We start from the raw sequence: 1,393 nt of genomic DNA on the forward strand, positions 1-1,393 counted from the left end.
GTTCCAGTAATTTACCATGTGCTTGTGTCTTTAAATAAACTCTTTGGACTTTTACCCGTGTCTCCGTGAGTGTTCTGCATCTTGGGCTTAACTCTAAGAAACCCCATCATGACAGAATGTACATAGACATTAGCAAACTTGTCAAACTTCCCTAAATCAACCACAAATGAAGTTTTGTACTTCTGCCCATTTGAGAAAAACAAAAACAGAACAAATGCAGAGGTGTTTTGGTTCTTACTATTTTAAGCACCCTGAATGGACCCATCCCAGGTTTCAAGAAATAATAGATTAGCAAGGTTGCCAAGCTTCATGCTTTAAGTGAGTCAGTCATGCAGTTTGACCCATTTTCTTGCACAACATTTCTCATGCACATTCTCACATTCAATACACATTAAATAAAATATTTGCCAAAATTTGAGTAACTTTGACTGACCAGATAACCAATCCCAGTCCAATCCATCACCTTTTGTGCCTAAATCTAACCAACTATGCAAGGCACCATGCAATTTAATCTATTCGGAAGCAACCTAAGGTTGGTCTTGGCGTCGAACTATCACACACAAAAGCTCCGACATTTAAAACCCAGTAGTTAAAGTTCTCAGTCAATTAGAAAATAAGAGCAAAACATAAATAAATCTTTGGTTCTGAAAAATATTAAACAGAAGCTGTAATTAAAAAAATTTAAATTAAATTAAAAATGGAACTAAAATAGCTACAGTAATCAGAATAAGAGTGTACAGGTCTTTGCAAGCAGACATCTGCCAGTCGAAGGTTTGTCAGTGTGACCTACAGGGAGACCCTACAGAAAAGGACTAGGGACACTGATGAAAAAAAAAAAAAGGAATTAACTAATTTTTTTTTTATTATTTAAGTTTAATATGGTTTAATATGGGACTTTTTTTCTCAGAATTATGTCTTTTTTCTCAGAATTCTGACTTTAATCTCAGAATTTTGGATCTTAATGTAGATGGATACCATGAATGAAGAGATGTGGGAGCACTCAGCTTCACTCACAAAGATGTGAGTTGTTTGGGAGGGCCAGTAACACTGGTGGAAAATACTGATTTAGACGACTTTTTACGTATTCAGGGGTCCCCAAAGACCGAAGATGCTCCCTTATTAATTGGAAAAACAGAAAGTGAATAAAACAACAGAGCTAGTCTCTAAAACAGACACAGCTACAGCTTGATGCTAACATGTTTGTTAGATTAAGTCGATGCAGATTGTCAACTTAATAGACAGCAGAGGCAGTGGTTTAACAACAGAAGCTACAGTTTATAATTTAAAATGGTTTACTTTCACTGTGTTTTACATTTGACTGTTAAGACCTGGAGCTAAGATGGCTAGCCGGCTAGCGTCCTAATATCAGCTGCTTGGGCTGATATTCATAGGA

This window comes from Cyprinodon variegatus, unplaced genomic scaffold (genome assembly GCF_000732505.1).
Source record: "Cyprinodon variegatus isolate N-32 unplaced genomic scaffold, C_variegatus-1.0 Scaffold745, whole genome shotgun sequence".
NCBI lineage: Eukaryota > Metazoa > Chordata > Actinopteri > Cyprinodontiformes > Cyprinodontidae > Cyprinodon > Cyprinodon variegatus.